This window comes from Microcaecilia unicolor, unplaced genomic scaffold, assembly GCF_901765095.1.
Source record: "Microcaecilia unicolor unplaced genomic scaffold, aMicUni1.1, whole genome shotgun sequence".
Lineage (NCBI taxonomy): Eukaryota > Metazoa > Chordata > Amphibia > Gymnophiona > Siphonopidae > Microcaecilia > Microcaecilia unicolor.
In genome coordinates, this window is record NW_021963658.1 from 26,931 (window position 1) to 50,905 (window position 23,975).

Here is a 23,975-nt window from a genome sequence, read left to right on the forward strand (position 1 = left end):
GCGAGAGTCTTATAGGTACGGATGGGGAGAGGGATCTTGGGGTGATAGTATCTGAGGATTTGAAGGTGACGAAACAGTGTGACAAGGCGGTGGCTGTATCTAGAAGGTTGTTGGGCTGTATAGAGAGAGGTGTGACCAGCAGAAGAAAGGGAGTGTTGTTGCCCCTGTATAAGTCGTTGGTGAGGCCCCATCTGGAGTATTGTGTTCAGTTTTGGAGGCCCTATCTTGCTAAGGATGTAAAAAGAATCTAAGCGGTGCAAAGAAAAGCTACGAGAATGGTATGGGATCTGCGTTACAAGACGTATGAGGAGAGACTTGCTGACCTGAACATGTATACCCTGGAGGAAAGGAGAAACAGGGGTGATATGATTCAGACATTCAAATATTTGAAAGGTATTAATCTGCAAACGAACCTTTTCCGGAGATACGAAGGCGGTACAACGAGAGGACATGAAATGAGATTGAAGGGGGGCAGACTCAAAAAAAATGTCAAGAAGTATTTTTTCTCGGAGAGAGTGATGGATGCTTGGAATGCCCTCCCGTGGGAGGTGGTGGAGATGAAAACGGTAACAGAATTCAAACATGCGTGGGATAAACATAAAGGAATCCTGTTCAGAAGAAATGGATCCTCAGGAACTTAGCCGAGATTGGATAACAGAGCCGGTAGTGGGAGGCGGGGCTGGTGGTTGGGAGGCGGGGATAGTGCTGGGCAGACTTGTACGGTCTGTGCCCTGAAAAGACAGGTACAAATCAAGGTAAGGTATACACAAAAAAGTGGCACATTTCTTGGGCAGACTGGATGGACCTTGCAGGTCTTTTTCTGCCGTCATCTACTATGTTACTATGTTACTCAATTGGCAACAGAGCATGATATGAGTAAGGGGATAAAGATGTTAAATAGCAGAGGGAATTGTGGATTGTTCCTGGGAGGGTACAGGGTGTCACTTGATTTGAGCAGTGAAGGGTGCTTTCCAGATCAGAAATTACTACTACTACTACTTATCATTTCTATAGCGCTACTAAACGTACGCAGTGTTGTACACTTGAACATGAAGAGACAGTCCCTGCTCAACAGAGCTTACAATCTAATTAGGACAAACAGGACAAATAAGAGATAAGGGAATTACTAAAATGGGGATGATAAAATAAGGGTACTGAACAAATGAGTAATGGTTAGGAGTTAAAAGCACATACACAAAATAAGGAGGTAAAAACCCTCACGATACCGTGAGATATGAAACAAAAAAGGTGAGGTATCAAACATATAAATTGCGAGTGACCGTACTCACCGCAAATGCGCAGTAGAGACCGAACATTCAAGGAGCAACACTCCAAACCCCGCCTCCACCAGCAGCTCCTGTACCAAACGTAATGCAGCCAATAGGGAGGGAAGGAGGGGGCATGGAAATTGGAGGAGGACGTAATGCAGTCAATAGGGAGGGGAGGAGGGGGCGTGGAAATCGGAGGAGGACATAATGCAGCCAATAGGGAGGGGAGGGGGCGTGGAAAATGAAGGAGGACGTAATGCAGCCAATAAGGAGGGAAGGAGGGGGCGTGGAAATTTGAGGAGGACGTAATGCAGCCAATAGGGAGGGGAGGGGGCGTGGAAAACGGAGGAAGATGTAATGCAGCCAATAGGGAGGGGGCGTGGAAATCGGAGGAGGATGTAATGCAGCCAATAGGGAGGGAAGGAGGGGGCGTGGACATCAATGGGGGAGGGAGGGAGGATGGAGAAGAGAACCACCATGTACAAGGGCACAGCAGGAACGACGAAGTGGCCAAGGAAACTAAAAAAACCCACAGCAGAAACCAAGCAGGGATCAAAAAACGTTCTGGGGCCAACAGAAAAAGGTAAACAGGTGTATTCACTCACAGCACACACACACACACACACAAGTCCTGCTTTGCAGCATGAAGCAAAGACATAGCTGTTCCGCCCCTTTGGCTCACTGAACAGCAGGAGTCAGCAGAAGGGGCGGAACAACAACATGTATGCGGGGAGGGGGGAAGGGGGGAGGGAGACCGGCACACGACTGAAAAATGAGCCTGCGTTTCAAACTGCTCTAACAACTGCCTAAAAGGAGACACTGAACCTCCACTGCCACACAGCTCCAACAACTGACTACAAGGAGACACTGAACCTCCACTGCCACAAAGCTCCAACAACTGACTACAAGGAGACACTGAACCTCCACTGCCACACAGCTCCAACAACTGACCACAAGGAGACACTGAACCTCCACTGCCACAAAGCTCCAACAACTGACTACAAGGAGACACTGAACCTCCACTGCCACACAGCTCCAACAACTGACCACAAGGAGACACTGAAACTCCACTGCCACACAGCTCCAACAACTGAGTACAAGGAGACACTGAACCTCCACTGCCACAAAGCTCCAACAACTGACTACAAGGAGACACTGAACCTCCACTGACACACAGCTCCAACAACTGACTACAAGGAGACACTGAACCTCCACTGCCACAAAGCTCCAACAACTGACTACAAGGAGACACTGAACCTCCACTGCCACACAGCTCCAACAACTGACCACAAGGAGACACTGAAACTCCACTGCCACACAGCTCCAACAACTGAGTACAAGGAGACACTGAACCTCCACTGCCACAAAGCTCCAACAACTGACTACAAGGAGACACTGAACCTCCACTGACACACAGCTCCAACAACTGACTACAAGGAGACACTGAACCTCCACTGCCACACAGCTCCAACAACTGACTACAAGGAGACACTGAACCTCCACTGCCACACAGCTCCAACAACTGAGTACAAGGCGACACTGAACCTCCACTGCCACACAGCTCCAACAACTGACTACAAGGAGACACTGAACCTCCACTGACACACAGCTCCAACAACTGACTACAAGGAGACACTGAACCTCCACTGCCACAAAGCTCCAACAACTGACTACAAGGAGACACTGAACCTCCACTGCCACACAGCTCCAACAACTGAGTACAAGGCGACACTGAACCTCCACTGCCACACAGCTCCAACAACTGACTACAAGGAGACACTGAACCTCCACTGCCACAAAGCTCCAACAACTGACTACAAGGAGACACTGAACCTCCACTGCCACACAGCTCCAACAACTGACCACAAGGAGACACTGAACCTCCACTGCCACACAGCTCCAACAACTGACTACAAGGAGACACTGAACCTCCACTGCCACACAGGAGACACTGAACCTCCACTGCCACACAGCTCCAACAACTGACTACAAGGAGACACTGAACCTCCACTGCCACACAGCTCCAACAACTGACTACAAGGAGACACTGAACCTCCACTGCCACACAGGAGACACTGAACCTCCACTGCCACACAGCTCCAACAACTGACTACAAGGAGACACTGAACCTCCACTGCCACACAGCTCCAACAACTGACTACAAGGAGACACTGAACCTCCACTGACACACAGCTGCAACAACTGTCTACAAGGAGACACTGAACCTCCACTGACACACAGCTGCAACAACTGTCTACAAGGAGACACTGAACCTCCACTGCCACACAGCTCCAACAACTGACTACAAGGAGACACTGAACCTCCACTGCCACACAGCTCCAACAACTGACTACAAGGAGACACTGAACCTCCACTGCCACACAGCTCCAACAACTGACTACAAGGAGACACTGAACCTCCACTGCCACAAAGCTCCAACAACTGACTACAAGGAGACACTGAACCTCCACTGCCACACAGCTCCAACAACTGACTACAAGGAGACACTGAACCTCCACTGCCACAAAGCTCCAACAACTGACTACAAGGAGACACTGAACCTCCACTGCCACACAGTTCCAACAACTGACTACAAGGAGACACTGAACCTCCACTGCCACACAGCTCTAACAACTGACTACAAGGAGACACTGAACCTCCACTGACACATAGCTCCAACAACTGACTACAAGGAGACACTGAACCTCCACTGTCACACAGCTCCAACAACTGACTACAAGGAGACACTGAACCTCCACTGCCACACAGCTCCAACAACTGACTACAAGGAGACACTGAACCTCCACTGCCACACAGCTCTAACAACTGACTACAAGGAGACACTGAACCTCCACTGCCACACAGCTCCAACAACTGACTACAAGGAGACACTGAACCTCCACTGCCACACAGCTCCAACAACTGACTACAAGGAGACACTGAACCTCCACTGCCACACAGGAGACACTGAACCTCCACTGCCACACAGCTCCAACAACTGCCTACAAGGAGACACTGAACCTCCACTTTCACACAGCTGCAACAACTGACTACAAGGAGACACTGAACCTCCACTGACACACAGCTCCAACAACTGACTACAGGGAGACACTGAACCTCCACTGACACACAGCTCCAACAACTGACTACAAGGAGACACTGAACCTCCACTGCCACAGAGCTCCAACAACTGACTACAAGGAGACACTGAACCTCCACTGCCACACAGCTCCAACAGCTGACTACAAGGAGACACTGAACCTCCACTGAGACAGGGAGTACTAACAGCTCACAAGCACTCTCTCTCACTCACTCTCTCTCATTCACTCACTCACACACACACACAGAGACACCCAAGCACACACACACTAGCTGCTCACTCTCACACTCACTGTCTCTTTGGGAGGGCAGGGAACAGAGGACTGTGGCTTGACATGGGGTGAGGGAAGAGGACAGAGGAGGGTTGCTGGACATGGGGGGAGGACAGGGGACAGAGCAGACTTGCTACACATGGAGGTGAAATTTAAAAAACTCGCCCGTTTTAACGGGCTTAACGGCTAGTTAATACAATAAAGTGTTTTTTGGTATCCTCACTTGGTTTTTCCTCACTTTTTTGTTTCATATCTCTCGGTATCGTGAGGGTTTTTACCTCCTTTTTTAGGAGTTAAAAGCAGCATCAAAAAGGTGGGCTTTTAGCCTAGATTTGAAGACGGCCAGAGATGGAGCTTGACGTACCGGCTCAGGAAGTCTATTCCAGGCATACGGTGCAGCAAGATAAAAGGAGCGGAGTCTGGAGTTCGCAGTGGAGGAGAAGGGTACAGATAAGAGAGATTTACCACGAACAGAGTTCCCGGAGAGGAGTGTAAGGACAGATAAGTGTGGAGAGGTACTGAGGAGCTGCAGAGTGAATGCACTTGTTGGTCAGTAAGAGGAGTTTGAACTGTATGTGGAAACGGATAAGGAACCAGTGAAGTGACTTGAGGAGAGGGCTAATATGAGCATGGCGACATTGGCAGAATATTAGTCGTGCAGCAGAATTTTGAACAGATTGAAGAGGAGAGAGATGCCTAAGTGGGAGACCTGTGAGAAGCAAGTTGCAATAGTCTAAGCGAGAGGTGATAAGAGTGTGGATGAGGGTTCTGGTAGTGTGCTTAGAAAGGAAAGGGCGAATTTTGGTGATATTATAGAGAAAGAAACGACAGATTTTAGCAGTCTGCTGAATATGTGCAGAGAAGGAGAGGGAGGAGTCGAAGATTAAATGAAAGGAGACACCCTTAGGCAGGGCCACCGAGAGGGAAGGGAGGGGGCAAGATTCCCCTGGCCCAACCTCTAACTGGGGACCAGCACCGATAATAGGAAAGCTTCTTTTTTCAGGCTTTTGGTTGTAGGGCACAGGTGGAAGGCTGGATTGATCTGCTCCTGTGTGTCGAGTTATCGCTTTAAGTCTGCTGTGCCGGTCATGTCCCACGTCCTATGTGAAGTACTTCCTATTTCCACATGTGGGAAGGGACACAGCAGGAAGGAGGACTCATGTCCGACAGAGCAAAGTTAATGCAATAACCCAGCACACATGAGCAGGAGACAGACTGAGCAAGCACAAAGCTACTGCCAGGTGAGGGGCCAGGGGGTGGGGAGGGCCGCCTTCAAGATTGTTTGTCTCAGACCTGGTTTGGTCTTTCAGCAGTCCTGCCCCTAGGGTGTACAAGCTATCATTTCAGCAAGGGAGTAAAGGGTGTTAGGAAAGGGATGTTTGGGGTGTTAAATCTTGAGTAAGGGAGTGGAGGGTGTTAATTTGGAAAGGGAGATGTACAGTGTCACTTAGAGTAGGTACAGAGCATCACATGATTGAGGGTATTTCATGGGGAAGGAGGTGTGGACTGTTACTCGGAGATAAATGGCATCACTTGGGTAAGCAAACAGAGGGTGTTTGAGGAAAGGATTTGTGAGGTGTCCCTTGGGGTGGGTGTGGCCATTACTGCCTGAGGGATTGGAAAATGTTTCTCAAGGAAGCATGTGTGAAGTATTTCTTAGACACCTTGCATGTTTTTTATGAAGAGAGTATGGTGTTACTAAGGGGAGGGAGATGCTGAGTGTTACTCTGAGGGGGTACATGGCATCAGTTTAATAAGAGCAAAGAACGGTGGGAAATATTTCATGGGGAAATAGATTATACATAGAAGGTTACTACTATTGGCTTCCAGACACACTTAACAGGAACAGACCCAAATATTCAAAAAGCATAGAGAAGCCAGAGTCCATCTCTATCTTTAAACAGGGCCTCTTTTACCAATGGGCAAAGGAAGCAGCTGCCCTGGGCCCTGCATGTGTAAAGCCCCCTCATCCCATTGTCCATTAATAAGTTTATTCCCAAATCTGGTATCTCTCTCTCCTTTAACTGCACCCCCTGTGTGAGTCCCACTTCTCTCCCCCTCCCAGCCTGCTCTCCCCTTTGCAAGACCCACATCTCTCCCCTTCCAGACCAATCACCCACCCCTGCATGTCCCACTTCTCTCCTCTCCCCCTCATGAGTCTCACCTCTCTCCCTTTCTCTTCCAGCCCACTTTCCCTTGCCTCTGTATGTTCTCCTTCTCTCCTCGTCCTTTCAGCTTTCTCTCCCCTCCCTCTCAGCCTGCCCTCCCTACCCCTGCATGAGTCTCCCCCCCTCCCATCTCACTCTCCCTCAACCCTGCACACCTGAGTACTTGTTCTCTTAAGATGGGCAGCCTTCAGCTGGCATCAGGGCCTCTCCATTGGTGTGTCTCCCCTTCTCTATGCAACTTCCAGTTTTCCCTACAGGTGGGACACATCACATAGCCGAGGAGAGGCCAGGAGAAGGCTGCCCATCTTAAGAGATGAGGGTCTGGGGAGAGTGGAGATGGTGTGTTATGACCCAGTAATAGTGAGCCCCTGTGCCCCGACTGAGCACGGCTGAGATGGAGAGATGCCGCACTTGGTCAGGCAGCCAGACAACCCCTAGCTTCACCTGGGAAGCGACCACCGTTCACCGAGAGTTGAGCTCCCAGCTGCAGGTGGCCACCAGGACTTCTGGAACCGGCAGGGTTGCACAGCTGCTGACCAGGATGACAGAGAACAGACACAGTCCAGAACCAGAACTCCAATAGGAAAGAATAGTCAAAAGCAGTCCAGGGTCAAGGCAGGCAGCAAACAAGCAAAATCCAAGAAAACTAGCCAAGGTCCGGTATACAGGAAACCAGGAACAGAAGACATTCAGTGAACAGCACTCGACAGCAACTCCTCAGAACAATTGAGGCCAAAGCAATGAAGGCCTGGAGGCAGTACTTTAAATAGTGAAGCAATCTGAGCAAACCAAACTCAGGTGAATCCAACATGGCTGCCCCCATAGGAGATCCTCCCAAGACCAAATATGGAGTTCCTTCCTGTTCTGGTTTATACAAGATGGCTGCCCCCTCCTGAGCTAGCCAAGATGGCTGCTGCCCTTGCTCCAAGCCGGATGACGGCTGCCAGACTTAGGAAACTGAAACAGACCCTCCTAAGACTGAACCTTGTCCCTTTTGGACGGAGCAGAGGAATGACTTAGCTGGGAGGAGCGTCGAACAGGTGAGGGACGTAACATGGTGAGAGATGGGACTCATGGCGTAAAAGAGAGACCTTGGATTGGAGGAGAGGGAGAGATGCCAGGCAATGGAGAGTAGGTTGGGGAGATGTGTGACCCTGAGGTGGGGAGGGGAATATGGAAAGAGAAAGGAGAGAAGCTTAATATGGGGGAAGATGACATAGAGATGCTGGGCTGGGTGGGAAGGTAGGGACAGGGACACAGAGATTGGGTAATGACAGTGGAACACAAAGAGCTAGTGCTGGAAAAGGGGGGAGATAGGGATACAAGGGGACTATGCAAGAAAAGGGGGGAGATGGGGACAATACTAGAAAAAGAGGGTGACGAGGATACAAAGATTATGCTGGAAAAGAGTAGAGATGAGGACACAGAGGAACAATACTGGAAGGGGGGAGATGGGAACACAAGGAACATGTTAGAAAAGGGGAGATAGGATACAAAGGGGCAATGCTGGAAATGAGGAGATGGGGACACAGGGGGTGATGCTAGAAAATGGAGAAGATAGGGACAAATCTAAGCTAATAGCCCACCTTTCTGATGCTGCTTTTAACTCCTAACCCTTAATCAGTATCCGTGTTTTATCATTCCCACCTTAGTAGTTCCCTTATCCCTTATTTACCCTGCTTGCCTGTCCTAATTGGATTGTAACTCTGTCGAGCAGGGACTGTCTCTTCATGTCTGGTGTACAGCACTGTATACACCTAATAGCGCTATAGAAATGATGACTGGAAAGGGAAAAAGATGGTAAACACAGGGAACAACCGCAAAAACAAGTGGGGTTCACAATTTCCACAAAAATTCAACAACACGAAAGGAAGTGGAAAAAACCAATTTCAAGAGATCAAACAAAATTTGGTATCTCACGCAAACTAACCAACAGAGTAATCTGTTGGTTAGTTTGCGTGAGATACCAAATTTTGTGCTCCACTGTCAATCAGTATACGCCTGTGCACTCACTGATCGACCCCTGAGGAAGGCTTTTGTAAAGCCGAAACACGGCCCGTGTAGGGTCAGAATAAAGCTTGTGTTTTGGAGCATCTTATCAGGGCCGTGCCAACACGGTAAGCGGGGTAAGCGCCGCAGGGGAGCGCCTGCCTTCAAGGGCGCCGCTGCTGTGCTGCCCCGCCATACCGCTCCCGCTGCTCTGCCTCCCACCTACAGGGCCGTGCCTAGGGTCTCCGGCGCCCCCCTGCAGTTGGCGCCTCCGGCGCCCCCCCCCCCCCCCCCCCGTTGGCACCGCACTGCTCCCCCCGAAAACGATCGCTACACTGCCCGCCCTCTTCTCCCCAGATCCTTTTCCTTTTTGTTTAAATTTACCTCTGTCCTGCGGCGTAGCGTCAGTGAGAAGGAGGCGGCGCTCCCCCGCCCCGACGTGTCTACCGACGTGTCTACTAGTCTTTTTCCCTTCGCTATGTGTCCCGCCTTCTTCTGACGTCATTTCTGACGTCAGAAGAAGGCGGAACACAGCGAAGGGAAGACTAGTAGACACGTCGGGGCGGGGGAGCGCCGCCTCCTTCTCACTGACGTTACGCCGCCGGACAGAGGTAAATTTAAACAAAAAAAGAAAGGAAAAGGATCTGGGGAGAAGAGGGCGAGGTAAGCATGGTGCGGCGGGGCGCCCCCCAGAGGATGGCGCCCTCCTGCCATGCTTACCTCGCTTACCGTGTTGGCACGGCCCTGCTCCTGCCAGATCCTTTCAGTTAGACTGTTCTTGCTCTCAAGCTTACTCTTATTTTATGACCTGGTTGTGGGACAAGGTTTCTCCCTCTGTGAGATTTGTTAATGATCTTTGGGGATTTCATAAGGCTGTTAAAACTACTTGTTTTAATCTAGCAATTTGATGAGTTGAAATGTAAACTGTCAGGCAGAAACGTTGTTTAATTTTATTTTATTTTTTATATGCTGTACTGTTTTACTATACTATGAATGTAATTCTTTAACCCGTTCTGGACACTGTCAGGAGAAGAGGCTAAATAATGGAATAAATAAATAAATACATCTAGATACACTACGCTGAAACCTTCTGCTCAGTGTGCTGCTGCGGCTAGGAAAGCGAATAAAATGTTGGGTGTTATTAAGAAGGGTATGGAGTCCAGGTGTGCGGATGTTATAATGCCGTTGTATCGCTCCATGGTGCGACCGCACCTGGAGTATTGTGTTCAGTACTGGTCTCCGTATCTCAAAAAGATATAGTAGAATTGGAAAAGGTACAGCGAAGGGCGACGAAAATGATAGTGGGGATGGGACGACTTTCCTATGAAGAGAGGCTGAGAAGGCTAGGGCTTTTCAGCTTGGAGAAGAGACGGCTGAGGGGAGATATGATAGAAGTGTATAAAATAATGAGTGGAATGGATCGGGTGGATGTGAAGCGACTGTTCACGCTATCCAAAAATACTAGGACTAGAGGGCATGAGTTGAAGCTACAGTGTGGTAAATTTAAAACGAATCGGAGAAAATTTTTCTTCACCCAACGTGTAATTAGACTCTGGAATTCATTGCCGGAGAACGTGGTACGGGCGGTTAGCTTGACGGAGTTTAAAAAGGGGTTAGATAGATTCCTAAAGGACAAGTCCATAGACCGCTATTAAATGGACTGGAAAAATTCCTCATTTTTAGGTATAACTTGTCTGGAATGTTTTTACGTTTGGGGAGCGTGCCAGGTGCCCTTGACCTGGATTGGCCACTGTCGGTGACAGGATGCTGGGCTAGATGGACCTTTGGTCTTTCCCAGTATGGCACTACTTATGTACTTATGTACTTATGTACATCAATCGGCTCACCTTTATACACGTTTTTTTTACGCCTTCAAAGAAATGAAGCAAATTGGTGAGGCAAGACTTCCCTCGGCTGAACCCGTGCTGACTCTGCCCCATTAAACCATGTTTATTTATGTTTTCTGTAATTTTATTCTTTATAATAGTTTCTGCTATTTTCCTTGGCACTGAAGTCAGGCTTACCGGTCTGTAATTTCCCGGATCACCCCTGGAACCTTTTTTTTAAAAATCAGCATCACAATGGCCACCCTGCAATCTTCAGGTACTATGGACGATTTTAATAACAGGTTATATATTATTAACAGCAGATCAGCAATTTCATGTCCGTACTCCTCCTTCTGTACAGGCTGGTATCTCGCAGTATAATCCAGCTCCCTCCTGATGTAAAATTGTTGGAGAGTGGCTCCTTTTTTGCAAGTTGTATAAAAGCTGATTGTCTGAATAAGCCTTTCTTGAAGGGTAATTCCATTGGGGTTTGTGTCTTCTTATTGTCTATTTACATTTTTTATTCTATTTTGTTACATGTTCGTTATTTGCAAACCACTTTATAGGTGCTTTAAGGGGAAAGTGGTTAAGTTAGTAAACATTTTTAAATAGACTTCATCATAATATTGAGATTGTTTCCTTTTCTTTTGTTTGTAATCCGCTTTGAACCAACTTTGTTGGGAGTAGGCAGACTATAAAGACGTCATCATCACCATCATAATCTCTAGATATTTTGTGGATGTTCACATTCGCCATTCTCTATATAGATTTGTAATTTTTACCCGAAAAAAAAAGACGACAAGAAATTTCAGTGAATTTGAAATGAAAGCACATTACCATAAAATATATTCTATCATCACATCTTAGACATTTTATTGGATTTCCTTCAGTCACAGAATTAAACAATGAAAGGAAAATGTTTTGGCACAAAATAAGGATCTTCGCTTCATAGAAATATTCTCAATATTTGCATTTTATGTCCGTGAACTTTAATGAAATTAGTGTATGAATAGCTTTCCTAATTAAGAGTTAAGGAGGCTCCCTTCATTGTACCAGTCAGTCTGAAACCTCTCCTGCCATGACCAGGAGACCTCAGATCCTAAGTTGTCTTCAACTATCTTCATCTTGGAATTTCTTCCTTTGCTTCCACTTCCTGGTCGGGTACTCTGCCTCTCAGCTTCTCCAAAGAAGCCCAGCAAGTGCCAGAATTATCAGCATCAAGGCCAGTGTGGTGAGACCGTAGGGCAGCAGTGGGGATTGGAGCTCATGCTCCTCATCACTTAAATCCTGAGCCGGATCTGTGGAATAAAAAGGAAATCAGTTGTGTGTGCTTCCAAAGTAGCCCAGATCTGTCAGCAGGTGTGTTATATACCACTAGCCATTGAGCCCATAAAAACGGGCTAGTAAAGGAAGGGGGGGGGGGGTTGAAAGGCCCCCCCAGATAGGTCACCACCGCCCCCCCCCCTCCGCCACCCCTCCACCCGGGCCGGGTACCTGGCTTCACTATTCAAACCGCCGGAACGCAGCACACAGCTCATCTGAGCTGCCGTCGGCCTTCCTTCTTCTCTGCATATGTTCCACCCTCGTGCGATGTAACGTCGGCGACGGCGGGACACAAGCAGGTAAGGAAGGCCAACGGCAGCTCAGCTGAGCTGTGTGCTGCGTTCCGGCGGTTTGAATAGTGAAGCCAGGTACCCGGGCCGGGTGGAGGGTGGGTGGCGGCGGCGACTCCGGGTGGGTGGGGGGAGTGGTAGTGAAGGCGGTTCCCTCACTCGCAGGTGCGCAGGTTCCCTCTCTGTCACGCCCCCGTCATCACGTATTGACGTGGGGGCGGGACAGAGAGGGTCTCTACTGCACATTTGCGAGTGAGTACGCCTCTTGCCATTTATGTTTGATTGTGACCATCAGCACCATGGTATTACTATGGCTGCACTTAGGGGCCCCTTTACTGAGGCACAGAGAGGGTAAGATATGGGCAGCGCATGCCAAATCGGCACTACCATTGGGCTAGCACATGCGCCTGGCGGTAATTCTGAGTTTGGCGTGTGCCAAATCCCGCGGGAGAAAATAAATTTCTATTTTCTACCGTGGGGGGGGGGGGGGGCATTCCCTATGGTAATCAGCAGGTAAGGTTCACAAGATTAAACCTGAATTCTCAACCAGGTCACCTCCACCTCTCCTTCCCTTAGTCCATTCTCTCAACCCTCCAACCCCTGCCTCCTTTTCTTTTTTTTTTTTTCAGTAGCTCTGCAATTGTGGAACTTTTTTGTTTTTAACTTTTTAAATTTTTATTCAACATCACAAAAATTATACAATAGACAAAGATGTAGTCACAAGGCTGTTGATTGTCATAAACAACTCAATCTCAACTATAACTCTTGTTCAAAATTTGTATTATTTTCCTCCCCCCCACTGCCCTCCCTCGTATGGCTACCCTTCCTCCTTTTCTTCTTTTTCTGAAATCACTGAAGAGGAAACTACACATCTTATTTCCTCCTCAAAACTAACTACCTGTTCCTCTGATCCTATTCCCACCCATCTACTTAACACTATCTCTCCTACTGTCATCCCTTTTATCTGTCATATCCTCAATCTTTCACTATCCACTGCGACTGTTCCTGATGCCTTCAAACATGCCATAATCACACCACTCCGTAGAAAACCTTCATTGGATCCTACCTGCCCTTCCAACTATCGCCCCATCTCCCTCCTCCCTTTCCTATCCAAGATACTTGAACTTGCTGTTCACCGCTGTTGCCTTCACTTTCTTTCATCTCAAGCTTTTCTTGATCCACTTCAATCTGGCTTTCACCCCCTTCATTCAACTGAAACAACGCTTGCTAAATTCTCCAATGACCTGTTCATGGCTAGATCCAAAGGTCTCTATTCTATCCTCATCCTTCTCGATCTATCTGCTGCTTTTGACACTGTTGATCACAGCCTACTCCTTGATACACTGTCCTCAGTTGGATTTCAGGGCTCTGTTCTTTCCTGGTTTTCTTCTTCTCTCTCCTAGCGTACCTTTAGTGTATACTCTACTGGATCCTGCTCTAGTTCTATCCCATCGTCAGTTGGTGTACCTCAGGGATCTGTCCTGGGACCTCTTCTTTTCTCCATCTATACTTCTTCCCTTGGTTCTCTGAACCCATCCCATGGTTTTCAGTATCATCTTTACGCTGATGATTCCCAGATCTACCTCTCCACACCAGAAATCTCGGCAGGAATCCAGGCCAAAGTATCAGTCTGCTTGCCTGACATTGCTGCCTGGATGTCTCAGCGCCATCTGAAACTAAACATGACCAAGACTGAGCTTCTTATATTTCCCCCTAAACCAACCTCTCCTCTTCCCCCATTCCCTATTTCTGTGGATAACACTCTCATCCTTCCTGTCTCATCAGCTCATAACCTTGGGGTCATCTTCGACTCCTCCCTCTCCTTCTCTGCACATATTCAGCAGACTGCTAAAACCTGTCGTTTCTTTCTCTATAATATCACCAAAATTTGCCCTTTCCTTTCTGAGCACAGTACCAGAACCCTCATCCACACTCTTATCACCTCTCGCTTAGACTATTGCAACTTGCTTCTCACAGGTCTCCCACTTAGCCATATCTCTCCTCTTCAATCTGTTCAAAATTCTGCTGCATGACTAGTAATCCACCAGTGTCGTCATGCTCATATTAGCCCTCTCCTGAAGTCACTTCACTGGCGCCCTATCCATTTCCGCATACAGTTCAAACTCCTCTTATTGACTTATAAGTGCATTCACTCTGCAGCTCCTCAGTACTTCTCCACTCTCATCTCTCCCTACACTCCTCCCCAGGAACTCCGTTCACTGGGTAAATCTCTCTTATCTGTACCCTTCTCCTCCACCGCTAACTCCAGACTCCGTTCCTTTTACCTTGCTGCACCATATGCCTGGAATAGACTTCCTGAGCCGGTACGTCAAGCTCCATCTCTGGCCGTGTTCAAATCTAGGCTAAAAGCCCACGTTTTTGATGCTGCTTTTAACTCCTAACCCTCGCTTGCATGTTGAGTACCCATGTTTTATCATTCCCACCTTTGTAATTTCCTTATCTCTTATTTGTCCTGTTTGTCTGTCCTAATTAGATTGTAAGCTCTGTCGAACAGGGACTGTCTTTTCCCGAGTCTATACGACTAGCCCCATCTGTGGCCGTTTTCAAGTCCAGACTCAAAACCCACCTCTTTACCACTGCTTTTGACTCCCAACTCACTTGCCCTGTCCTTTATCCTCACCTCTTTATTCCCTCGCCCTTAATTGTTCTGTCTGTTTACCTGTCTTATCTAGATTGTAAGCTCTTTGAGCAGGGACTGTCTTTTGTGTATGGTGTACATCACTGTGTACGTCTAGTAGCGCTATAGAAACGATAAGTAGTAGTAGTAGATGGTGCGCACTGCATGGTTACTGTGTGGGTAGCGTATGAGTCCTTACCGCTAAGTCAATGGGTGGCGATAAGGGCTCAGGCTGTAAATAGGCACCATGCTGGTTTTAATTTCAGTGCCTACCCATTTTCCGGACCATTACAAAAAGTCCTTTTTCCCAGCCGCGGTAAAAAAAAATGGCTCAGCGCTTGCCCAAAACACGCTCCCACACTACCGTAGGCCACTTTGTACCGCAGCTTAGTAAAAGGAAACCTTTATAATTCTCCAATTCTTAACATACAACCTCATTGGACCTAGATTTTATCTACTTCATCTTTAAACAGAATTTTCTGAGGACTGACTTGTAAAAGAAAACAAAATTTTAAAATGTGGGAGACAGACAAGATGTACGGATTTATTTTAATTTCAGAGGATCAAAAGCAGATGGTGTGGCAAAAACCCGGCAAAGTACAAGTGGCACAGCATTGCCGACGAGGTGACTGAAGGTACTCTCAGGGCATCTATAAAGAAGGAAGCCAAGAAAAGGAGATCTGGTGAAGGAACGAGGACGTAGAGAAGACAAGAAAAGACAAGAAAATCAAGTGACAGACATAACACCAAAGGAGAATCTGAAGGAACGTGTGACAGTAAAGACACATCACAGTCGAGGTGAAGGCATAGGCAAATGTCCAATAAACTGGATTGCCGAAAAGGAGAGACAATGGTGTGTAGAACAGCAGGAGCTAGAGAAAGGAAGAAGAAAGATTTTGACTAGGTGAAACTTATCAAGAACAATAAAGTCTAAGTAATCCAAGAGGCAAATTGAAAGAGGTGGAGACAATACTTTGAGAAGCTGATAAGAGGAAAATCCAAGAGAAGAAGTACCGGGAAAGTCCTCAAAAATACTCTTTCAAGGAAATAAGCAAAGAAGAAAAGGCAGAAACAATAAACTGTCACAGCTGACGTTTACGGAGCAACATCATATATGGGTCACCAGTAGAACGATATGAACCCCAAACTGACATAACATTACATGTTACCGATTTCTCTCTTCTGGATGTGTTTTCTCTGCAGTTTAACCGGTCCCACGATGACTTCTACCACCTTCAAGGAAGCATCTGTGCTCCTCTTCTGTCTCCTGACACAGCCCTGGTAACAGCGGGATATCAGGTCTTGAGCCTGGCATATCACCAGCTGGCACTGCACGTATACCATGGAATATGCACTGAGCAGCTTAAGGGAACCAAATTCAAACTGAACCACATTACTGGAGGGGGAATTATAAAGCTTGAAAGTGACGTCTACAGCACACCTATACAATGAAAAAGAAGGAAAGAGTGAAAGTACTGGATATTGAAACAAAAACCTGTTTCATACAGGTCACCACAGTAGAATACAAACCTGCCTCCCAAAGAGGACTCCCTCCCCCAAACCAGGACAAGTACATGAGGCACCCTAGGTGAACATTCAGAACTTTTAGGCCCTGTAAAAATATGTAAGTGGGCATCACATTTTCCAATATTAAGGTGGTCACTTTAGAAGCTTTGTGTGACTTTTACATGCAGAAGTAGTGGCGTTTGCATGTGTGAATGACTATTGTATGTAAATAGCTAGTTACATGTGTAGTTCAGCACACATGGGGCATAGGGTATTAGTGTGGGCTATGGTTAATACGTGTTATTTTACCATTAACTTGTGCTATTGGAAGAATCATGGCCAAATGCAAGAAAAAGATTTGGGATCTAAGTAAAACAGAAACACACAAGTGAAAAGAAATCTTCAAAAACTTCTTTGATATGGCTGGTCTCAGTAGCCATTGGAGCGGCAGATCCCAGACAGAAAACAGAAAAATCCCACTGTCACTGAGCCAGCCACAGATCTCAGCCTGCTCTCTGGTACGTTAAAGAGAGTTATAGTTATTTATCCTTGTGTGCTGTTCTCCAATGTTCCCTCTAAACTGGGCGGGAGTCCTCCAACCTGATTCCTGCCACTGGGGGGTGATGCTTCAATATTGTGTTTCAGTCTCTAGGGACAGGCAGGTCCTCTGAAGTCTTGCATAACTTGCCTATCCTTTGCTATTGAAGATGTGGTGTTGAAACAGCACCACTGATGGCAGGAATGTAGGTGGAGGAACATTGTTCTTCTCCTTGGTATTCTGCATGGTGCTGTTCTAGGACTGTGCAGTGAATTTCTAATCAAATAGGTCTAGAATAAAATTCTGCTTGGCCCCTTTAAAAGTGGTACAATTTTGGAACCTTCTCCATATTTTGGAAAGTAATTTTACATCACTAATTATTTGAGATAATGAAGGAAAATGCATTCTAGCTTTCATTGTTCTTAGTAGTTTAATATTAGTGGTCTGTTGTGTTTCACCTGGGCTTTTGGGAACATTTTCTGTGAACAAAGTGGAAGGTACTGTGTTAAACAAGATTATAGCTGGATGTGCTTACCCACTCTTGATCAATTTATAGATCCGTGTTGTAAAGTCTGAGGAATTTGGAGAAGCCACACAAGTGTCTAGAAACAATACCAGGTTCTGATCCGAGCTGAGGAGAGTGGCCTGGAGGTACAGTGTCTGATCCAGACTCACATAATATGGAGACTCAGTCACAGGGTCCAGGAACGAGGATGAGCGATAGAATGAAATGTTAACTTGGTAATGACCGTATTGTGTCATGTCAACTTCTGTAGTCTCATTTGCAAAGTAGATGAATTCCACCATTGTGTTTTGCATCATTTTGCAATAAATATCAACATTAAGTTTCTTCTGGCCAGTGACTGGATGTATGGAGGGATAAGCCCGGATAGTGTTGGAATAAACAATGGTGTCGGTATCTCCCTGTTGGGACATGAAATATAGAATTATGCCAGTGTCCAAGAACGCAGCAGTGTGGTGTAGTGACCAATGCACAAAGCTGTGAACCTGGTGACCCTATTTTGAATCGCTGCAGGCCACCGGTCATACAACCCTGTCCACTTGTAAGCTCTTTAGGGAAGGGTCATTAGAGATAAGCAGCAACTGGGAAAGACAAGCAGTTCAAACATATGAAGACAAAGCATAGTTACCCTATTCTCAATCAGGAGCCAGTGAAGTTCCTGGAAATCTGTCTTAACATAATTTACGTAGTCGGTGGATGTTGCATTTTGCAAAGGTAGAGGCCTCCGACACTATAGTATTAGACGCTGTGAAATAAGGAGTTTCTGCAATCTAAGTGGTTAGTGATCGTGAGTGTACAATAGTAGCTATTCCGTCTGCCCAGACTATTCTGTTCATTTGAGTTATATTGCCATCTTGAAACATGGAAAATGATGGTAGATAAAAACCATACAGCCCATCCAGTCTGCCCATCAAAACCAACAATCCAATCTTTACAGTCCTTTCCTCATTGGCATAGCTAGGACTGAATGAGTCCCGAGTGGAAAAATTAACACAAAAGGGGCATAATCGAACGGAAACGTCTATCTCCATGGGCGTTTATCTCCGAGAACAGGTCCGTGAAGGGGCGGACCAAACTGTATTTTCGCAAAAAATAGATGTTCATGTTTTATTCGACAATTTGTGAGCTGGGCGTTTTTGTTTTTCAGCGATAATGGAAAATGAAAGCGCCCAGCTCAAAAACGAATAACTCCAAGACATTTATTCGTGGGAGGGGCCAGGATTCGTAGTGCACTGGTCCCCCTCACATGCCAGGACACCAACTGGGCACCCTAGGGGGCACTTCTACAAAAACAAAAAAAAAGGTAAAAGAGCTCCCAGGTGCATAGCACCCTTCCCTTGTGTGTTGAGCCCCCAAATCCCCCTCAAAACCCACTGCCCACAAGTCTACACCATTACTATAGCCCTAAGGGGTGAAGGGGGGCACCTACATGTGGGTACAGTGGGTTTGGGGGGCGGTTTGGAGGGCTCCCATTTACCAGCACAAGTGTAACAGGTGGGGGGGGATGGGCCTGGGTCCACCTGCCTGAAGTCCACTGCACCCCCTAATAACTGCTCCAGTGACCTGCATACTGCTGCCAGGGAAGTGGGTATGACATTTGAGAGTGAAAATAAAAAGTTGTGAAACAGCATATTTTGTGGTGGGAGGGGGTTAGTGACCACTGGGGGAGTCAGGGGAGGTCATCCCCGATTCCCTCCAGTGGTCATCTGGTCATTTAGGGCACTTATTGGGGCCTTATTGGTGGAAAAACAGGGTCCAGGAAAAGTGCCCTAAATTCTCGCTACAAACGCATATTTTTTTTCCATTATCGGTGAAAGGCGCCCATCTCTGATCGGCCGATAGCCACGCCCCAGTTCCGCCTTCACCATGCCTTTGACATGCCCCCATCAACTTTGTCCGCATCCGCGACGGAGTGCAGTTGAAAACGTCCAAATTCGGCTTTCGATTATACCGCTTTATTCGTTTTTGTGAGATAAACGTCTATCTCCCGATTTGGGTCACAATATAGGCGTTTTTCTATTTCGATTATAAGCAGGAAAGTCTCACAGTGTAGCAGGGGCCATGCTGTACTGAGTGACCAAAAACATTTTTTTTTTGTTTGTTTTCAGCCAGAACTGAATCTGTGGCTAAAATTCGTCATTTGCTTTCAGTTGAAACCAAAGCCAATGCTGAAACTGAAACCAGGTAATATTGGTCTGGATTGGCACTAAGTCCCAGCTTGGCACCCACTCCCTCCTCCTCTTCCTCCTGAACAGAAGGAATCATCTATCCATACATCCCCTCCCTCCTCAAACAAGAGGAACCATTCCCTGTCCCCCCTCCTGGGCTCATCCATAGGCCCCCACCCCCATGAGCCTACCTTAAATCTTGGTGGTCTAGTTGGGACAGAAGTGATCCACAGTCACTCCTACCCACGCCACCTCCACCATCAAAATGACTGCCATGACCCTCAAAGGCAATCACGCAAGACTGCAGCGGAAGGTTACAGCAGCCATTTTGATAGTGGAGACAGTAGTGGCAGGAGTGACTGGGGATTGATTGCTCCTGTCCTGAATAGGCCACTAGACCACTGGGATTTAGGGTAAACCTGGAGCTCCTATGGGTGGGTCTGGGAGAAGTTTCCTCCTGTTAAGGAGGGAAGGGAGGAAGAGAGGGACACAAAGCTCCTCCTGTTTGGGGAGGGAGGGAGGGACAAAACCCAAAGTTCTATTTCAGCCCAATGCACCAGTATTTTTGGTTGAAAACAAAATGAGGTTGAATACTTATTTTGGGCTGGTTTAGGCGCTGAAACTGAAATTCAGTCAGCCTCTACTGTGATGAGGGTGGGGGAACCTTCAGAGCTCCAGTAACCAAACTCCGCAAAAAGTAGATATGTACCATGTATTCATAGAGTCAATTGAGTGGTAACTGAGGTTTTGGAAGGGAATACAAAGGCATTACATTTGGATGTATTAAGTTTTAGCTCATTTTCAAAAAGCCAATCTGCTAGTTTATCTATGCAAGCAGAAATATCTACAGACTGGGAAGGAGAATGTGAGTCAATAGGAGAAAAAAAAACTTTGGATATCATCAGCGTACAAGAAAGAAATATCACAGGTCCAAGAAGAGAGCCCTGTGGGACACCAGTGGTAAGAAAATGAGATGCAGAAGACTGTTGGCATCAATGAATCAAGAAAGATCTGTCAGAAAGATAGGATTGAAGCCAGGAAAGAGCAGTCCCTCAAATACCCAAGTCAGCAAGTCTATGAAAGAATTTAGAGTAGTTAATCAAGTCGAAAGCTGCAGAAAGTTTGAGATATACAAGAAGTACCATCATCTGTTGAATATATGTAAACCCCCTGGTGTTGGAGTAAGTATTACACTTGATATTACAATTGGTGTTAGTGAGTCAAGGCTCTTTCTACCTCTCGTATCAATTACTGCAATGTTATTTATGCAGGACTCCCCCAATCTCAACAAAAACACATACAGACTCTCCAGAACAGGGCAACACATGATATAAATAATGCTAAACATTTTGATCATGCTTCATCTTTACTTACCCAACTTCACTGGCTTCCTATCAACTATCGAATTAGGTTTAAGATTTTAACACTTGCACATAAAGGTTACTATCCTGCTTATAATCGAAATAGAAAAACGCCTATATTGTGACCCAAATCGGGAGATAGACGTTTATCTCACAAAAACGAATAAAGCGGTATAATCGAAAGCCGAATTTGGACGTTTTCAACTGCACTTCGTCGCGGATGCGGACAAAGTTGATGGGGGCGTGTCAAAGGCGTGGTGAAGGCGGAACTGGGGCGTGGCTATCGGCCGATCAGAGATGGGCGCCTTTCACCGATAATGGAAAAAAAATATGCGTTTGTAGCGAGAATTTAGGGCACTTTTCCTGGACCCTGTTTTTCCACGAATAAGGCCCCAATAAGTGCCCTAAATGACCAGATGACCACTGGAGGGAATCGGGGATGACCTCCCCTGACTCCCCCAGTGGTCACAAACCCCCTCCAACCACAAAATATGCCGTTTCACAAATTTTTATTTTCACCCTCAAATGTCATACCCACCTCCCTGGCAGCAGTATGCAGGTCACTGGAGCAGTTATTAGGGGGTGCAGTGGACTTCAGGCAGGTGGACCCAGGCACATCCCCCCCATACCTGTTACACTTGTGCTGGTAAATGGGAGCCCTCCAAACCGCCCCCCAAACCCACTGTACCCACATGTAGGTGCCCCCCTTCACCCCTTAGGGCTATAGTAATGGTGTAGACTTGTGGACAGTGGGTTTTGAGGGGGATTTGGGGGCTCAACACACAAGGGAAGGGTGCTATGCACCTGGGAGCTCTTTTACCTTTTTTTTTGTTTTTGTAGAAGTGCCCCCTAGGGTGCCCAGTTGGTGTCCTGGCATGTGAGGGGGACCAGTGCACTACGAATCCTGGCCCCTCCCACGAATAAATGTCTTGGAGTTATTCGTTTTTGAGTTGGGCGCTTTCATTTTCCATTATCGCTGAAAAACAAAAACGCCCAGCTCACAAATTGTTGAATAAAACATTGACGTCTATTTTTTGCGAAAATACAGTTTGGTCCGCCCCTTCACGGACCCGTTCTCGGAGATAAACGCCCATGGAGATAGATGTTTCCGTTCGATTATGCCCCTTCATGCTGACTCACCTCCTTACTTATCTTCCTTAATTTCACCTTAAACTTCCACCAGATCTTTGCATTCCCTCAACTCTCACTGCTTGGTGCTCCCCTCTCCCTGGATTGTTCATCACTGGGAGTCTACTCATCACTCTGCCTTTTTCTTTCTGGCACCCTCTATGTGCAATTCTCTTCCCTCGGCCTCCGTTCTGAGGCTTCCTTTAAGAAGTTCAAAACTGCACTGAAAACATACTTTTTTGAACTTGCCTATGGCATCCCACATTAGAAATTTCTGGTTATCCTGGAACACTGTCTCCTACATCCCCCATTCTTATATTCTGAATGACCGGCTCATTCCTGTTTTTATTGGCTTTCCTTTCCCGGTTTCATATATTGTTGTATTTCACTTTATAAACAGCTTTGTCCTACTGGTTAGCAACAACGGTAGATACAGAATCAATAAACATAAACAAACATAATATGGGTTTCCCAGTAAAAGTCAACATCGACCAGGAGATTTTATAACAAATTTATAGTTACACAAGTACATAATAACATAATTGTTGCTATACTGGGACTTTCCAACAGTGGCCAATCCAAGTTACAAGTACCTGGCAAGATCCCAAAAAAGTACAATACATTTTATGTTGCTTATCCTAGAAATAAGCAGTAGATTTTCCATCTTAATAACGGCTTATGGACTTTTCTTTTAGGAAGTTATACAAACCTTTTTTTTAAACCCTGCTAAGCTAAGTGCTTTTACCACATTCTCTGGCAACGAATTCCAGAGTTAAATATTCAGAGCTTAAGAATTTTTTCTCACCAAACAGATATATTTTCTCACCAAACAAATGTTAAAAGCATTGTGGCACAAGATAACATCGCAGAAACAGTTTCAGATAAGTATAAACACTTGATATTAACACTCCTTTCACTAAACTTGTTCAGTTACATCAGTTTCATTAAGAACTTGACACTTTTTTTTTTTTACCCCTCAGGCCCAACTGAATCTCTAGTTACAGGAGTCCAGACAGTAGGGTAAATATATTTTCTCTCTCTTTCTTCTCTCCTCTTAAGTATACACACTTTTGAAACTATGCAGTCACTTAAGTTTTGTTTGTTTTTCTTCCTAGAGCTCTGTTGATGGTGGCCGGCATTGAAGACTTCCCAAATGCTTCAGGTCTTCTGAACTCTTGCTTCTTGTTCTTCACCTTATCATCCTAGCTATAAGAAACCAATTAAAAAAACACAGAGCATGCCTTTCCCTCTCCTTCTCACATTTAACTGTTTTCCGAGTTAGACTTTAAAATAAATATAATTGGGTGCAACATTCATGCATTGCGTATGGCAGTGTAGATTCATCCAATCCTTCTGGAAAACCATAGCCCGATTTCTGAGCAAGGTCTTTGGATTCTCTGTTACCCTCACTTTTGAAAGAATGATGTTCACTATCACTGGCCGTTGGGGACCAGGCACACAAGGGGAAAGAATATTTCTTAGCAAGTCCTGCATAGTGGGGAAAAAATGCATTCTTAACCATTGGACAATGGATGTGGCCCCCTCCTTTTGGTACTGGAGGAATAAATTACACCAATTAATGTTATTTGAATCAAGAGGGGCGAGCCACACACCCAAGAGACAGAGAAAATTCTTGGCGATCTGGACACAATACTTAAATACTATGTCACACAGGGCACGCAGTCAAGTTCTGAATAGGCTTCCTTGGGGGCACACAAGGTGAAGAACTCCTCGGGGATGGATTATATAAACAGGATGTGGGGGGGGGGGGGAATTTGTGCGCGGGGGGGGGGGGGGTAGGACAGGGAACAGACTTGTTATAAAACAAAAAAAAGTTTTGATGATGAAAGTTAGAATTGTTGTTTCTGTATCGAATGT